Here is a 19,250-nt window from a genome sequence, read left to right as displayed (position 1 = left end):
AGATATTTCTCATCTTTTGTGTTCTGCATGCTCGGTGGCTTTAAAAGTGGCTTTCTTCCATTTCTTTTCCATTGAAAAGTGTGGTAGAGGGCAACTTTAAAAGCTTTTATATCCAGTATTCTCTGAAGCCCACCTTGGAAACTAGTCATTGTATCCAAATGAATGCATGCTGTTATGTAACTGGGTGGTATTTTTGTTATTATGGTTTTAATATGCCTAAGTTTATGGCCTTCAAAGCAGTATAATTTTAAAATGCTGCTGTGCTAGTTTATGGTTTAAAAAACAAAGTAATTTTTTTAAAAAAGATCCTACTTTGTATTATGCTTTGTATTTGAATTTGTTTCTTAAACTTTTGAGGGTGAATTTTTTTTTCTTTAAACAAGAATCAGAGTGTCTATTTTGGCTACTTCAAAATTTCTTTTAGAAAAAAAAATCCAGTGACAACTTCAGAAGTTCTTCAGAAGTTGTGGGTACTTCATCACTGGAATTTTTAAAGAAGAGACTGGACAGTCTGAAATGGTAGAGGACCATGATGGCAAACCTATGGCACCCTGGCCACAAGTGGCATACGGAGCCATTTGTGCTGGCATGCGAGCTGCAGATAAAGTTACCTCACTGCTCATGCATGCACCTCACAGCTGATTTTTGGGCTGCTTTGAGGCCTTTTTTGGCCTTCCACAGGCTTGGACAAAGCCTCTGCAAGGCTTTTCAGGACGAATAATAGGCCCATCATGGGCCTATTATTTGGTCTGGCATAGGCTTTTTCCAAGCCTCTGGGAGGCAGAAAAAGGCCTCAAACCACCCAAAAAATCAGCTATGAGGCGCAGTGCAGGTAAAGGGGTAGCAGAGGGTGGAGATTATGCATGCATGCACAGGGGTTGTGGGGGGTGCGCATTGCATTCTGGGTGCTGGCATGTGAGTGTGCGAGTGTGCGCGTGCATGCAATTTTTGGCAAAGGAGCCCAAGTTAGCTACCACTAGTATAGGATCTCCTGCTTGAACAGGGATACTAGACTAGAAGACCTCCAAAGTCTCTTCCAGTTCTATTCTGATTCTGAACTTAGGGATCTCCTTGAGAAATTTCATCCATGTCATTATTTTATATCAGGGGTGAGATTCTACCAGTTCACACCTATTCTCTAGAACCGGTTGTTAACATTCTAAGCAGTTCGGAGAACCAGTTGTTAGAAGAAATTACTTGCCTAATCCTGTAAGGAAGGCAGGAAGGAAACATTCTGGTGTTGCTTACAGAAACTGCCTCTCCGTTAACCTTTATTACATTCTTGGCAGGACTAGACTTCCTGTCTCAGGAACTTCTCTGGAGGTTTTTTTTTCCTCCTTTGCTGGTACTTTGCTTGTGTCGATGACCATTCAAAGTTATAATGGCACTGAAAAAAGTGACTTATGACCATTTTTCACACTTATGACTGTTGCAGCATCCCCACAATCATGAGAGGACAGGCAAGGACATGTGTGCCTCAATGTGACTGATGTTGAGTTGGCCACGCCCAGCCAGTCACATGACCACTAAGCCATGCCCACCAACTAAGCCATGCCCACAGAACCGGTTGTTAAAAAATTTGAATCCCACTCCTGGTTTATATTAGCAATATTTCCACCAAATTCCTCAGACCTTGTCTGCAAAGGAACTTGTCCAATCTGCTCTAGTACTAACCTTGTCAGCGTTCCAGCCAAACCAAATTCCAATCAAAAACTCAGAAACAGGCATTTTTTCAAAGTTTCTCTTTATTGGAAAAGTCATACTGGCACATCTGGGAAAATCTGAATCTGAGAGTTCCTGGTTTTCTTTTACTAATTAAAAAATACAAATCCATCCTCTGCACCCATCATTCCATCACATGGCCCAATCACCATCCATCCCAATTTGAGACATCCCTTAAACCACTTCTCATCCAGATGCAGGACTAACATGACCTTGACTGTAAAGAAGAATGCTATTATGTCTAACTACATCCGCTCCATGAAATCCCCCTCTCCCAATTTCCCAAGCACAAGAATGTGGCAGTATAGAAGCTTCTGGTGCTAATATGGCTTCCAAAGCTGTCCTCTATTCATGTATCTTCTTCATTATTGCTCAGCAACTTGTAACTGATCTTACTCATTCTAGTTAGTTATGGACTGTGAACAGGGATGGGATCCGACTGGTATAACTACCGGTTCTGTTGCTATGCGTCGCGCACGAATGCGTGATTTGCTCGAGTGCAATTTATGACCTGCTGAGCTGCCCAGACAGCTGAGCAGTGCTGCATGCAAGTGTGCAGAGGTTGGAAAAGCCCTTTTTTCCTGCTTTTTCAACCACAGTTGTGTTGAACAAAACAGCTGCAGTTGAAAATGCAGGAAATAAAGGTCAGGTAAGAGCCTGAGCGGGTGGGTGGGCCAAAACAGCAGCAGACATAGAACCGGTTCTATGTATGCTCTCTGTTTGTTGCTTTTCAGAGCAACCGGTACTACAGAAGTGGACAGAACTGGTAGAATCCCACCCCTGACTGTGAAGCCTACAGTGGAAGATCCTTTGTCGTCGTCTCTGGTTTGCCCTTTCCTCTGACTTCTTGATAGTAGAATAATGTGCTGAATTATAGGTTTCGGATAGGTTCCGTACTGAATTACACAAAAATGAAAATTAGTTTTAGTTATCTTGGTCACAACATAGCAAATCTGGAAATAAGAAGAACTGAGCATAAAAGCTGGATAAAAGCTGGATAGGAAGCCACCTTGGGAGATGTAGCAATTTATTTATTTGTATGGCTGCCCATCTCACCAAAGTGAGTCTGGACAATGAACAGGTATTAAAATACAACCTAAGCACAATGTATGCTAAAACATCAACATTCCCAGCTGACTCACACAAAGAGGTTCCCAAATATACCCTTCACCAGTATTTGACCAGTTTGGCCTGCTTCTGGCGAGCCGGTAGCAGCGATGAGCAGCGGAGTCTGAACTGGTTTTCTCTGTTGCTCTGCTGGCTCTGCTGTTGGACCCACCCACCTGCCCCGGCTCTCATACTCACTTTTATCTGCTGAATTTGAAACGCAGCTGCTTTGCGTGGCACAGAATAGTGCTGCGCGGCAGCTGCTGAAGTGACCGGGATTGTGCAGACTTACAAGAGGCGAGTTCGAATGCCTCTGTGCCTGTGCAAACACCTCTGCGCCTGCACAAAGTGCACATTTGGCACACACGTGCATGCAAAGTATGTGCATGCGTGCAAAGCGCGCTGAACAAGCCATGCCCACTAAACCGGTGGCAACAGTATTTGAATCCCACCACTGCCCTTCACCAATAGCCTTGGCTTGTTTATTTTCCTGGCCCCCACACCTATGAAAATAGCTGGGTCTTCAGGTAGTCTTTGACTTACAGCAGTTCATTTAGTGACTGTTTGGATTATAATAGTGATGAAAAAAGGGACTTACATTTTTCAGACTTATGCCCGTTACAGCATTCCCACAGTCACATGCTCAAAATTCAGGCACTTGACAACTGGCTCACATTTATGATGATTGTCACAGAGTCACATGATCCCCTTTTGTGACCTTTTGACAAGCAAAATCAATGAGGAATCCAGATTCACTTAACAACTGTGTTACTAAGTTAACAACTGGAGCAGTTCACTTAACAACCATGGTTAGAAAGATCATAAAATGGGGCAAATCTCGCTTAGCAACAGAATTTTTGGGCTAAATTATAGTTGTTAATCAAGGACTACCTGTAATATAGTGTTATCAGTTTCCACTTTCTAAATCGCTAATCAGTTGCTAATAATTCAGTCCTTCCAACTAATATTGTGACACTTAAGCTTTTCCTTTTGTTTTCTTTTAGCTCATGGAAAACAAAAAGCTGTGTAATGTGCCTGGCTCAATAATGTATCCTTCAGGTTTGACTGTTGGTTTCGGCAGGATTTTCTTGAGTAAGCAACGAAGTATAACCAAGTTTCTCTCCTCATCTCTCAGTTTAATTCAATGACAACATGCTTGGAAATCAGCTGTACCAAATAAGCCAACTTTATATTCCTTCTTTTTTCTTTTAATCATATTATTTGATCAAAGGTTCCAATAGATATCTCATTATCTCTGGAAACCTTTGGTGGACTTTTGCTGACATCAGGATTGAAATGATGAAGATTTAAAGACTTGCTTACAGATAAATCCAGGGTGTTTGTTTATAAGAAAATGAATCTAGTATAGTCTTGAATACCTTTTTCATGGCATTATGTGCAAGATCAGATTTCTTTTTTCCACATTTTTTACATATGATAGTGCTTACTAATATGCTACCAATTTCTTTGTACATTTCCATGTTACCAATTTCTTTGTACATTATTTCCGAAAAGATACCTTCAAAACAGAAAAAAATTGCTTTTTGGGAAATTTCTATTGTCATTTCTAAGTCATGGGAAAAATTTTGGCTAATGGTCTACATAATTTTATGGGGCAGGGACCTCATTTGGCCATTAAGTTAGGTAGCCCAGGTCATGATAAAAAAATAGTTTGGGTAGTAAGAATAAAGTGAAATTATGCTTCATTTACATTTAAGTTGAATTATTTAAACAATATCCCAAAGATGCACTTTCAAGAGGCAACTGGACTTTCTGGTTTTTCTTTTGAAGATCTCTCACTGCTCATCCAAGAAGCTTCTTCAGCTCTACTTTAGCTGAAGAAGCTTCTTGGATGAGAAGCAAAATGCCTTCAAAAGCAAAACTAGAAAGTGCAGTTGCCACTTGAAAAAGCACCTTGGGGACAACCAGGACCTGGATGACTGAGAATATCTCTCTCTCTCTCTCTCTCTCTCTCTCTCTCTCTCTCTCTCTCTCTGTATGTGTATATATATATATATATATATATATATATATATATATATATATATATATATATATATACAATTTCTCTGTAGTATTTAATGATTTCCTCTCTTTCCAGCTGAACAATTTCAGTTCTGTCCTAAGGAGATACTATGAAATCAAATAAGTCTTTCTTTGCTTCTCCTGAAAGCCACCTAGTTAAAGTACACAATTGAGGAACTGTGCACTATTTGTGGTACAACAGATTTTCACCTTTAAAACACAAGCTCCTATGGAAATTAGATACGATTTCAATAATCTTACTATAATCATACACCATGTGAAAAATCACATTAAGAATTTATTCCCGTTAGTGGCTTTTGAAGTATACCAGGGTCTTCTAAATTAGAAATGAGCCACACACTATTTTGCAAAGAAATATTGTGTGCATTCCTACTCAGAAATGAGATCCAATTAGTTCAGTGGGATTTACTCCCAGGTAAGGGTAGCTAGGCCTGTAGCCTTAATCTCCTGAGTCACTCAGGAGAATCTCTGTTGTTGGTTCTTGCTTGAGCCTTAAAGATTCAGGTTTTTCACTCCTGCATAGAAATCAACCTTGACAGAACAATTTATCAGAAGGGTAAATCTCCACGAATATGTGCAATATTAATGACCCTCCCCTTTCCTAATAATTTTTGGTTTCTGATATCAAATTTACATACCATTCAGCAGCCCTTCCCGTACTGGTATTCTCCAACTGTATTGGATTTCCACAATCTTTGCCCACCTTGTGAATTTTGGGCATGGTTTGTTTTTCAATTTGTTTTTAAAATGATAGATGAATGCACAATTAGGAAATAATAAGAGTTAGGAGTATATTTTTGTACAAATGACCTATCTGTACATTGCCATCAAGGAGTAACTGTGAGATATTTGCTTTTGTTGCATTTTCTTTTAAAAAATGGAAATTCTTCAAACTGGGAAAACTCATCTGTCCGAACAGTAACAGAAAGTAACAGAATAATAGAGTTGGGAGTGATCTTGGAGGTCTTCAAATCCAACCCCATACTCAAGCAGGAGACCTTACTCCATTTCAGACAAATGGTTGTCCAATCTCTTCTTGGTGCACACACAACTTCTAGCAGCAAGTTGCTCTACTCTGCTGGCAAAAATGGAACTGGGGAGGGCTGTGTGCGGTACTCCTGAGCTCCATTTTCATTGGCAGAGGGTTGCAGGAGGCTGTTGCAGCTGAAAACAGAGCTTGGGAGCCTGTTTTCATTGGCAGAGCACTTGGGCCACCAGAGGTGGCCCTGACACAAATGGCGTCGAGCTGGCAATGCCCACCCTGGCGACACCCATTAATGCATTACATCATTGATGCCTCTGTAATTTAGTTGACATTTGCTCCACCCTGACCACGCCCCCTCAGTTCCCCTGAGGTCAAACATAACCCTGATGCAGCCCTCAATGAAATCAAGTTTGACATCCCTAACTTAGGCATCCATTCTCCCAGAATTTAGGAAATTGGTAAGACTACATCTTTCTCCAAGGTTCTGATTATTAATTGTTTTGGTGATTTTACTTTTATTTTGGTTTGAATCGCATTACTTTTGCTATGTATTCATTTATTAAATTTATAAATCTAATTTATCAATTAAGGAGCCTCATGGCGCAGGGGTTAGAGTGCTGACTATCAGCTGCCTGCAATTTGGCAGTTCAAATCCCACCAGGCTCAACTCAGCCTTCCATCCTTCCAAAGTGAGTAAAATGAGGACCCAGATTATTGGCGGCGGTATACTAACTCTGTAAACCATTTAGAGAGGGTTGGAAAGCACTATAAAGCAGTATATAAGTCTAAGTACTATTGCTATCGCTATAAAGCCAACTTGACTCCATAATAGCTCTATGCAGCTTATAACAATAAAAACAGCCTGAAAACAGTCACCAAATAGAAAATACATTGCAAATTCAGGAAGCAATAAACCATCCAGCCTAACAACCTAGGTTTTATACTCTGCAATTTTTATTGTTGTAAACTGCCTTGGAATAACAAGAACAATGGGATATAAATTCAATATTAAGTTTAAAAAATTGGGGAAAAAATGTCTGATGAAGTGAGCCCTACAGGCTTCTCTTTAGTTTAGCCTAAGCATAGCCTTTCATGACTCTGGTTATTATTTTAAAGATACAATTTAATTACATTCTACTAATTTAAACTGGCTTTCCAGAAATTAGAATTAATCTTCCAGAGGTTTGAGGGCATTCTGTAGTAACATTAAAAATCAAAATAAAATTAATTGTACATATAATTGCTAACCTATCTTGAAATTTCAAGATAGGATTGGGCAACATCTATGAAAATAAATTATTAATCCCTTTGGCCCTTCTACTTTGACAAAACCAGTGGTTTCAAATGAACTCTCTCCCCACCCCCATATAATTTCTTTTTTAAAAAAATGATGGCTTGTCACCTGGTCATGCATGATTAACAGGAGAGTGAAAACATGTATTCTGGAATTATGACCAACAGCCTCAGTTGCTGCTAGATTAGCCAGAACAAACATTTGCAAGTGATATCATTGACCATAGTTGTCTTAAATTACATCTCAGCTCTTGAGACTACTAATGAATGGAAGAACCTTGTTTTCTTTCTGTAAGAGCCAACATAAAAGCATACCCTACTTCCAGTCTAAAAGGTCAGATAACTCTTTCTTTGAAGCTAGTTGGAATTGGTAAAATAATCGACCAAATCTAGTAGGATAATCTACTAGCATAGACCTTCAGTATGAAGTTCTTCCAACATTTAAAGGGCTAATTTGGATACAATTTCCAAAGGAGTTGACAATAAGGACAAAACCTATTCACCCATAAAGACCATCCCTCCTTCTGTTCACAAAGCTTTCAAAAGTGCTCTATTGAGCAAGAGAACTAAAGTCCAAAAATGTCTGTGGACAGCAAAGTCAAGGTAGAATATTGCCAGGCACTCAAGTCCAGCTTTGGCTTTGCACACCCATCATAATTTTGGAAGCAGCTGGACAGTCCACATTTCTACAAGACATAGAATTGTCAACATTTCCACTAATGCAATCTGGATCCATCTTTTCACCAATCATTATCTGAACCATTAGCTGCTTGTTTAAATTGGTGAACAAATTGACTGCCATTTAATGCAATGTATCTTACTAAAATATTGTTTGTTAATTAAATAGGAATGGCTGTTTTTTCAACATTTCTTTTAATAAACAGCTACTCATGCAATTATATATTAATTTCCTTGAATATTTAGACATAACTCTCTATCTTCCCACTTCAACAATCAAGTTTGGCATTGGTCAACCTTCGAACAAAGCTAGAACAGCATTTGCTTGTGTTTGTTTAATGAGAAATCCAGGGGTGGGGTTCACTTTCTTAACAACTGGTTCTCTGGGTGTGGCTTAATTTGTGGGTGTGGCTTGGTGGTCATGTGACTGGGTGGGCATGGCTTGGTCATGTGATTGGCTGGGCGTGGCTTGTATGTAAATATTATAAATATTTATGTAAATATTGAATTTTTTATAATTTAAAATTTGCTTGTAAGCAAACTCATAAAATTTGCTAGCAAGCACACTCACAAAATTAACTCACAACATACCATGTATATAAATATTGATTTTTAATAAAAAGAGCAACTTTTACCCAAATCAGGCAAAATAGGCAGGCAGATTGAGTTGCTCATTCACTCAGAGATCTATCATTCTGCAATCTGCTACTTGAGTCTGTCAATAAATTTGCTTGCAAGCAAAGTAAACTTGAAATTTCCTAGCAAGCAAACTCACAAATTAACTCACAACACACCATGTATGTAAATATTGAATTTTATTTTAAAAGACAACTTTTACCCCAAATCAGGCAAAACAGGCAGGCAGGCAGATTGAGTTGCTCCCAGAATCACAGATCTACCATTCTGCAATCTGCTATCTGAATCTGCACTGAAAAATAGAAGCTTCAGTCCTAAGAAAGCTTCAGCTCTGCTTATAGATTAACTAGAAAGCAAGAACTCCAATGATTTCCTGATTTCTATCTAATCTAAATCTCACAGAACAGCAGAACCAGCTGATGGTCAGGGGCAGGGAGAAAGGAAAAATAGCAACTTACCAAACACAGGCAAGTTTGATGGCACGCATGCCAGGTAAGGAGTGGGTGGGTGGGGAGGGGAGGGGAGGGGCTAGCCAGTGACATGATTTGCTGGTTCTCCAAACTAAGGAGAACCGTAACAACTGGTTCTATAGAACCAGTCTGACCAGGTAGAATCCCACCCCTGGAGAAATCACCTTACAGGAATGGTAGGCATACATTAAAAGACAAGACATAGCAAATGAGCAATATTTTTTCTCCTTTGCCTTTTTTTCTTTCTGCTTGGACCTTCTCATGTTTACTGTCCCATGCTTCTTTCTAGATGCCCAATAGTTTTTCCAGTCTTTTAGATGACCTCAGGGGTGCTTTATGAACCTAAAGAAACTTCGCCCTCTACCACCAGAAGAATCTGTCCCTCCGAACCACTCCTGACTGATGATACAACTGATGCATGGTGATGAGACTTTGTGTCAACAAACACTAGACCATGAAATTCTCATTTACTAATATATCTCTGTTTTGGATTTTCTCTACTATCCCCAGAAATTCACCTTAAATTAAGGCCTGCTGTAGATGAACTGAGTGAGGGATATGGAGGCTTTTTCTTTCTCCCTTCCTCTCTTTCTTTTAAAGTCCACTTAAAATATTTTTTTATTTCCTAACCATCAAAGTTTCACTGGTACAATTTCACAAAAAGAAGCAATTCAATCCACGCCTAATTTGACTATATATATTCACTCTAGTAAACCTGAAGCAGCAAGATTTGTCACTCATGCATATATCTATATTCAGAAAAAAATGGGTAAACACTTCAGACAGAATATTTTGTGCTTCCCTAGTCTTGGGCAGATTAGCAGAAATTAAATTTCACACTAATCTGCCCAAGTCCATAAGAGCCATGTTAAGATCAGTTAATTGTAAAAAATAATAAAAACATTCTTAACCTAGTTATTGAATTAACCCATTATTTGTTTTTTAGAAAACACTGAACTAAAGATGAACTACATGAGTGTAATTTTCAGAACATGCTAAACTACATATATGCACACACACAATAGTTAACCAAAATTAGGACTACTCAATTAACACAATACCCAAATGCAGCTGCTAGGTCTTTAACTGAGCAATCAATGAACACAGCTGTTTCCTTAGAAATTAGTATTTTGGGCTGTGCATTTGTTACGCCCAAAGAACAAAGAATGGCCCATGGAGTTACTTCCAAGTAATTTCTTATTGTTGTTCACCTATTGATAGAACCTTGCCAGACTAAGACAACTATCTACATAACTAGAGGAAAAACTCCATGAACTGCTAGGTAGGTACCATGTTAACTCTCTTCCTGCCTACTGGGGATTCCAAGCTTCATTGCTTCTTTGTTTTGTGGAAAACAGCACCTTCCTCTTGGGACTCCAGACTACATTCCACTAGAGCACCCTAATTCATCAAACCCTGGACCCTGAAGACTGAAGGGCAATAAAAAGCATAATTTAATTTCCCTGAGGTAAGGAAAGTAGGTGTCAATATTCTGGGTTATGTTTCTGTAATCATGAAATTTCTACACCAGTCTGTTTATTTGGAGTGCCAAGAAACAGTTAAAAGGTTGCTATACAGTGGTGGCGTCCAACACATCATTTCAGGGTTCACATGAAATATCAGAGAGGAACACAAAGAGAAAAAAAAATATGTCCAGTATATTTAGACTGAATGACTTCATATTCCCCTCAGAGATCCTGTTGGATTTCTGAAGTTCTCAACTAGGATACAATCTGGCTGTTTATGACATGTTAACTTATGTGATTTTTAAACATACAAGTATCTTAAACAACCAAAAGAATAAGAGAAAGAATCTAATCGACAAGTAAAACTTCACATATGAAGTCTTTTTGTTTCAAACATACAGCTCCTGTTTAGTGGTTAAAAGTCCCAGAGCAGTTTATCAGTGTTATTTACACACACACACACACACACACACACACACACACACACAGAGAGAATTAACTTAAACCCTATTTTTGCATACCATTTACTTATCTGGATCCTGACACACGTTTTCATCCTGCAGCTAGTCCATACATTAAAAGCATTTAAATAGATTAAAACAAAATGGTTGGATTTGACTGATAGGAAAAGCATTCACTTCTGGTAGAACATTTACATATTGTGTCACTAGTCTAGGTGAAATGTTAATATATATTTCTAGTCCATGTATGATATGCCATAAATAAATAACTTACATATTAATTACATGCATGTGATGTATTGAAGCAATACTAGAGGATATCCATGTCTTTTTCCCCCTTTTATGGGCTGATCTAGATAAGCTATTTTTCACTCTAGATTGAATCAATCCATATGTTTCAGCAACAGGTTCTATTGAAAGCATTTGATTGTTCTGAATATGCGACTCAGAATGCCCATTAAGGTGCTAATGGAGTGTTTGTGGTTTATATTGAGTTTTCATGATGAGCCTCATGGATGTTTATCTGGTTATATTATGAAGCTTATCATAAATCTTTACACAGATACTCTATTTTGGCTGAGAATAGAGTGCTGACAGTTTACTGCAAGATGACAAATGAATGCTGACATTATATTCCTGTGTGTTTATAGATCAGTCTAAAGGTTAAGAATCTTTAATGTTAGCAATTTGAAAAAAAAAATCCATATGCATAAACAAAATAGTCATTTCGCTATATATGTCCAATGCCATTCGCCAAAGGTGAAAGTCAGATTAAAAGAAAGAAAGAAGAAAATGCAACTTGAACTTTATAAGTCTTGTTTTTGAATTGCTTTATTTAAAGGTAGCATGATCAACTTCTTTTGCTTATTAGTTTAAAAAGAAACAGTTCAAGGCTCTGATCAATCAAGATCATCTACAGATATCTATACCTACCATGATTATTATCATTTGCCCTTCAGTAATTTAGTTTCATGCTTGCCAAATGTACTAGCCAAATATTTGCCATTAGAAGAAAAAAGAAATTTTTTTGAAAGACTAGATGGTCTTTCTTCCTTTTTCCTCTGTTCTTTCTTCATAACTATATGCTTCCCTTTAATCTTTTAAAATTAATCAATTATTTTAAATATCTTGAGTTAATTTCTAAAGATTGCAATTACGCATCTCCAAAACGAGTGATGGTTCAGAAAGATAATGCAGCCACAGAACAAAGAAAATGACTGAACACAGATCAGACAAATGAAGGCGCCTAGTAATTCTTATTCTCAGTAGCTCTCTAGAATTCAGGCAGAGAATCTGGAGACCAATATAATCAAATGTACAATATGTGTTTTGACCCCAATGGTGATGGAGAGAAGTAAGGAACAGGTTTTATACTGGGGTTGGGGTGGGGAATTAGAAACAGACATCATAGCATATGAGAGATTGTCCCATCCTGTCTCTTGCATTTCCAGAGGTTGGTTTGAGTGGGTGCATCTTGCCCAGAGCAGGGCAGACTCTGTTAATAGCACTGCCAATTTTAATTGCACAATTATCCATCTGGAGATAGACGAGTTTGTAAATAATTTAAATGAGGATCAGAAGCAGACAGTGAGAACCTAAGGAAGAGAGGCTTATTAAGTGAACAAAATACGATGGCAATCTTTCAAAGGTCAATAAGACTCTTGTGCTGCTGTTATAAAAGCTGCAGTTGAAGTGAGTGATCTGATTATTTATTTCAATGGGAGGTGTGTTGATATTAGCCAATGTTCTCCATGCCTGACCTGAATTTTTATGGGGAATTTTATAAGACGAAGTAGGCAATTTTCTGCAAGAAAGCAGTAAGAATGGGATTTAGTACATATAGCAATATTAACTTTATTCCAGCTTCTGATAGCTTTGTTGCTCACATTTTCTCAATGCTAGCAATCTGCATCAAAATGTTGACTGTAATGAAACAAATCATTTTGGTTTTATCAGCAACTGGATCACATCTCTCATTCAATTGCTGCTGATTGTCCCAAATGTCTACAAAATGTGCTTGAATTCTGCCTTTCTATCTCAGCTTAGAAACTTGAACTATATCTTTATGAGGGTAATGCAAGAATAAGCAGCAAATGCTACAGGGACAAAACTGGTCCACATTTCATTATTTCATTATTTATTTACTTTTTAACCCTATGGAGTGAAGGGGGGAGAAGAGAAAGATAGAAAATATTTGTAGCTTGCCTTTCCATTAGTTATTGGTGAACAATTCTGGCTTTTTAGCTCTTTGGAGGAAAAAAAGACTTTAATATTGCTACTAGAAAATTCTACACACACAAACACACACACACACACACACGCCCCATTTCTCATGGCTAAAGAAGGTCATTTGTTGAATTACATATAAATAACTGTGATTTTCAATTTCTGTAGATTACCCAAGCAATACAAAATGGAAGCAGAGAAACTGAAAAAGTTATTTTGATGATGTAGTGGATAACAAAACATGCATACTTAATATTGTTGGGTTTTTTTGTATTACTGCTTATTTTGGTTGTTTCAGTGAAATTAATCTACCCATCAAATCAGAGAAAGTGTAAAGTTCTAATTTTGCACAACTTTATATAGTCTTTAGGTGTACTGGTGGGGAAACTGAGATTCAAATCATTTGCATGGAGTGACTTTAGATCTGGCACTTTCTCTACCCAATCCATTTGTGATCGGGATGAAAACTTTGAAAATGAGTAAAGGAAATATGGAACAATTAGTATTGCAATAATTGGAGGTTGCATCAAATGTTGCTGCCCCTGAAAATGCCAACTTTGTGTTTTGTACTCTGCCTTTTCTGGCAATTATGTGTATAGATTATTATGCTAGGTGACTTTATTTATTGACTTATTTATTTTTCCATTTATAGATTTCAAGATCATGATTCAGGGTGGCTAAGAGTTTTGTTTGGTTTGGTTTGGTTTCTTATTACTTTGAGTCAATGATGATTCCTGAATAGTCCCTGCTTTTTCTTGGCATTATTTCAGAAGTGGGTTTGCTATTGCCTCCTTCCTAGGCCTGAAACAGGGACTGGCCCAGGGTTATCCAACTGGCTTTGTGCCTAAGATAGAACTAGAATTCAGGATCTCCCAGTTTTTATATCATGCTAACTAGCTGTTTAACAATAGTTAAGAGAATTAACATAAAAAAAAAACCAGACAACAACACACATGTAATCCACAGCTGGTGTAAAACAAACCTACCAATAAGAAATGAATACGACTATTCCATAAGCTCGGTTATACCTCCAGTTCTCCAGGCCCAGTGACAACATCATCTCTTCATAACTTTGCAAAAGGCAAAGTTACAGCCAGTTTAATTTTGGGGGAATGATGTGTCCAAGGACAAGCACTAGAACAGAGAAATCCTTCTTTCTGGGCACAACCAGACAGATGTGATATGGACCTTTGCCTACCAGATGGATGAGATATTTAAATATCAAATAATCAGGAAGAGGTAACTCATTGTATACCATGAAAGGCTTTATAGGTATGTTCAACACCTTGATTTATTCCTGGAACCATACTGGCAACTAATATAGCTTGTGGAGTAACATGTGCTGATCAAGGAACACAGATAATGTCCCACACAGCTGAATTCTGTCGCTTCTAGATACTCTTCAAAGGCATGTATATAATGTAAAGGGCACTATAGTAATTCATTCAGGAGGAGCACAAGTGACCATGAGATGACTTCATGGTTCAGGAAAAGACACAATTGGCACACAACATGAAGTGGTGCAAAGACTTCTAGGCTATAGCTGCCATCTATTTCTTGAACAGGAGCCACAAGTCCAAGAAGAACCCCAAATTGCACACAAGTATTGTTGAGTGACAACAGATAGTCTCTATCTCTAGTCACCCAAGTTATCAAGAAAAAAAAACCCATCAAAGCATTTATTTGGATCTTTAGACTGTTCTAATATTATATTATGTTTTAAAAAATGCCTATTCGCACTATTCGCTAAAGGAGGTTTTATGAGATCTAACTTCAACTGTCCAACTCTACTGACACAACACAGGGATGTAGGAATTGTGTCCAGATGGTAGACAAAGCAGTTTTGTGGAATACAAACAATCCAGGGAGCCTAACAACTAAATCAGACAGACATGCCTGCACAGCTGAAAGGAGAAGTCTTTCGGGAGGCAAGGAGTGGCATAATCAATCTGCTTCACAATCTTGCTTTTACTAAACTTAAAGCAAATATTGTCCACATATTGTCTGTGGTTTCCATGACTGTTTATTTATGTGGTTATTTGTGAAGGCCTGGGGATTTTTTTTTTCATAAAAGTCATTTGAATCCAAGGAAGCAGATTATTATTTTAAAATACTTCTGAATTCCACAATTGGGAAGTTACCTTTGAGACTGCATATAAAAAGAAAGGTCTATTCACATAAACATTGCTTTAAAGAATCCATATGGTCAGCTAAAATTGTCACTGCTTCTTTTTTTCTGTCATTTTGTTTTCCTTACCTTTATGCCCTATGCTTGGTTTCTGCACTTCCCCCAGGGACATTTCCAAGTTTGAAGAAGCTTGGGGAGAATATTTTCTATTCTCTGAAAGGGTACATGCTGCCATATTTTTTATCCTTTCATCCCATCCCATCACCTACAATCTCCTCTTATACAATCTTGGGTAAAAGGGAGTAATAGAGAAAGAAAAGATAGTCCTCCACTTTTTCAATCCTGAACACCAGCTAGGAGCCAACAACTTCATCCTGCATGTAGTTCAATACTTCAAGAGCCAAAACTGCTGCTAGGGAGTATTTGCTTCTATTTCAATATTTTCCCCCAAAATTGAATGTGGTTGCAAGGTGAGGATAATGAATGGTTAGAAAGAAGATAGGCTGAAGTTCACTTTACTCTGTCAATCTCATTGGTCACAACCCATAAGGCAGCAGGTATTTCAGTTAATTTAATTTGGTTAAGTTGACCAATAGCATTTATTTTATTTTATTTATTTGTCAATTGTTTACGAGATAAGTAAAAGTGTATACATAATTATGAATACATGAAATGAGTACATAAGAGGGGGGGGGGGGGGGGGGGGAAAATAAAGAAAAATAAAAAAACAATAGGACAGGGACGGTCGGTCACATTTGATCCATCTGATCACAGTGATAACCTGATCACAGGTTATCAGAACAGTGCATAATTTTGTTCAGTGCAACCTAGTTTACTCTTGCCCTTGGTACATATCTGCTAGATTTAACTTCTGATTTTTGGGTTATTCTTGGTGCTGGTTGCGGAGGAGTGAGAAATGCCTTTATGTTTGAAAGTTTGGCCTTTGTGATGCTAGATCCACCTAAATAGTGCTTTTTCCCTGCACCTCTCATCTTGCCCAGTTCTTTCCTAATATAATTATATGCTCTAGGGTTATCATAAAATTGAAGAGTAACATGAGACATTTAATTTGCATATCTAGATGTTATTTGGTTGAAATGTTTTTTTAATACCCCATAAGTTATTTAGTCAAGTATGAATGGCCTTTTATAGGAGTTACTATAGTAACTCCTATAAAAGAGGGACGTAGTGAGCTTGTCAACCAGAAAGGTCTGTGGTTCAGCGGTTCAAATCCCTAGTAGCACGTAACGGAGTGAGCTCCCATCACTTGTCCCAGCTTCTGTCAACCTAGCAGTTCAAAAGCATGTAAAATGCAAGTAGAAAAATAGGGACCACTTTGGTGGCAAGGTAAGAACATTCCATGCGCCTTTGGCGTTTAGTCATGCCGGTCACATGACCATGGAGACGTCTTTGGATAGCGCTGGCTCTTTGGGTTTGTAACGGAAATCAGCACTGCCCCCTAGAGCCAGAAACGACCAGCATGTATATGCGAGAGGAACCTTTACCTTTTACCTATAGTTATTAAAACCATAAATAAAGAATGCAAATTTAAAAATTCAGTTAAAATTCAATTAATCACGATGGAGAAAGAAGGAAGGAAGGAAGAGGCGGGATCTGTCTAATCCATTAACCACTTCCAGGATGCTATTCCCCCATTGGGGCTCAAGACCAGTTGGCAGAGCCAGGTTTTCAACCCTTTATCCACAAGAATCAGTGTGGATCTCAACTTGGGTAACACAACATGCAGAAGGTAGGCTTCATGGCAGAAAAGGATCTTCTCCTGAACCCTGCCAGCCTAAATTTTTTGACTGATGGGGTCCATATCATCTCTCTTCTGCTGGTATGGGGTGGGCTAAACCCAATGGAGTGAGCCAGTTCCCCAAATCACATTGGCCCATGCGATAAGGGCAGTAAGGTGATAACAAATAGACATAAATTAAATGACGGTACATCTTTTATTGAATTATCAACTTCCTTAAACTAACGAGAGCAAAAGCAAAGCATAATTTAGTTTGGAACCTGGATTTATAGTTTCTAGAATGGATAAAGGAATTACTTATAGAATACAGGAGATAATGGTCGAAGTGTATAGAAATGTTGACAGTTCTAGGACCAATGCTTTTGCTATATGTCTACAAGTAACTGATGGTACCCCAAATTACTGCATGTTGAAAAATGTTTCTGATATACAGCTTCCTCTTTACCTCAAAGGGGAACAAACCAAATATTTTAAAACATGAGGCCTGAATATAATAACTAACAACCATTTTTATAGGATATAGTATACAAAGGCTCCTGTTTCTCTTTATTCTTCTCCTTTAAAAGCTCCACATCCATAATTTGGGAATATCATCTTGCTATTAAACATTTCCATGCACCACTTGAAAAAAAGAGAAGTCAATAGCTGCAAAGAAAAATTAGATAAAATCTACCCACTTACAAATGTTTGTATTTATCCCTGGACAATTGTTAAAGATCTAATTGGATCATAGCAATAGCACTTAGACTTATATACCACTTTATAGTGCTTTACAGCTCTCTCTAAGTGGTTTACAGAGTCAGCATATTGCCCCCAACAATGTGGGTCCACATTTTACCTACCTCAGAAGGATAGAAAGCTGAGTCAACCTTCAGCCTGGTGAGATTCAATCTGCCAAATTGCAGGCAGCTGGTTGTCAGAAGTAGTTTGCAGTATTGCATTCTAACCACTGTGCCACTGAGGCTCATCCTTAGAAAGCCATGAGAAAAAAGAATATTACTAGTCAAAACAAAACAAAAGCTATGTATTTGAGGGATATTTCATAATAAATTTTAAGCCGATGGAAACAACTCATGTAGGTGCCAAGGGGCAAAACAAACCATTATTTTCTCCCAAAACTGTTGTGCTGTTCTCTGTAGCATCAGAGATAGCTAGAACTTAAGATAGTAGTTGAAGAAGGTAAATGATTTTCTCACAAAAAGGAAAAAAAGATGTTTTATTTTTAGCTCTTCAACCCATGGAGTCAATATATTTGAGACAGTAATATCTTGAAAAAATGTTTGTGCTATGGACAGGAACAGGCTATGTATGTATTATGTGCCTACTGTACATATTTATTTTGTGCTGTCTTGTCTAGGGATTGAGAGCCTGCCAGAATAGCTGCTAGAGGACCTGCCTCAGTTTGCTTAAAGCTACAGCCGATTGCCATCTTTGATTGAAGCTTCTTTCATGTTTCCTCTCCGAATTGCTGCATTCTTGACTGCTCTTCTTTCACTAAGCCTAATCCTTCCCTCTGCATAACTGTTTATTAAATCTTGCATATTTCTTTACCCTGTTGTCTGCAGGATTATGCGGATTCTCTTCCCGTCTGGGAAGTAGGGGCAATGGAGAGTTTCTGAAAGTTAAATTAACTTTTAGAACCCTGGTGGAATCTCAACTTTGAAAATACGTTAACTTTGGGGTGGACTAAGCTCCACAAACATACCCAACAGTGGATTTCTGACAGCTTTCTTCTGAAAGTTTTCCTATTTTATCTGTTTCTAATTACCAGATTCCTAGTCTTTAAAGAAGGTGCCTGCTTTACTTTTGGTCTTCGTAAACCAAATATTACTTCAGATTTGATGACAAGTTTCTTCTCCATGTTTACACGGCTATACACTCCATCCATAGAACACTTATACTTTGTTTGCAGCTAGAGGATTTGAGACTTTTTAGCTTTGAGAAATAATATATACAAATGTGCCTGGGATGGAGACTTTCAATAATTGGGCTGCAGGTTGTATTCTGTGATTTTTATATTGTACTCTGTTTCTGAATTGTTTTTAACTGCTGTATGCTGCCCAGACTCGGTCTAAGCTGTTTGGTTTTCACTTTCTCACATATCTCTGCACTCCTTAATTCTATCAAGGAAACTTTAAATGTAACCCTTGACAAGATTTATATTTATTTCTTCTATAAAAATATAGCTGTACCATGTATATAATATCAGGAACCTTGAAAACTGAGTGTTTAAAAGAGAAGGCAGGTTGCATATAACAGTGCAAAATCTCGCA

The sequence above is a fragment of the Pseudonaja textilis genome, chromosome 3 (genome assembly GCF_049901715.1).
Source record: "Pseudonaja textilis isolate UNSWEBS1 chromosome 3, rPseTex1.2, whole genome shotgun sequence".
NCBI classification, from domain to species: Eukaryota; Metazoa; Chordata; class Lepidosauria; order Squamata; family Elapidae; genus Pseudonaja; species Pseudonaja textilis.
The sequence above is the reverse complement of the archived record's forward strand: the minus strand, read 5'-3'. Positions refer to the sequence as shown.